Raw genomic sequence first — 255 nt, forward strand, 5'->3', positions numbered from 1 at the left:
CTTCTTCTTCTTCTTCTTCTTCTTCTTCTTCTTCTTCTTCTTCTTCTTCTTCTTCTTCTTCTTCTTCTTCTTCTTCTTCTTCTCCTCCTTCTCTTCCTCCTCCTTCTCCTTCTCCTTCTCCTTTTCCTCCTCCTCCTTCTTCCCCTTCTTCTCCTTCCTCTTCATCTTCCTCCTTCTTCCTCTTCCTCTTCCTTCTCCTTCTCCTTCCTCTTCCTCCCCCTCCTTCTTTTTCCTCTTCTACCTCCTCCTCCTCCT

The sequence above is a fragment of the Dipodomys ordii genome, unplaced genomic scaffold, assembly GCF_000151885.1.
Source record: "Dipodomys ordii isolate 6190 unplaced genomic scaffold, Dord_2.0 Scaffold98, whole genome shotgun sequence".
In the NCBI taxonomy this organism is placed as follows: Eukaryota; Metazoa; Chordata; class Mammalia; order Rodentia; family Heteromyidae; genus Dipodomys; species Dipodomys ordii.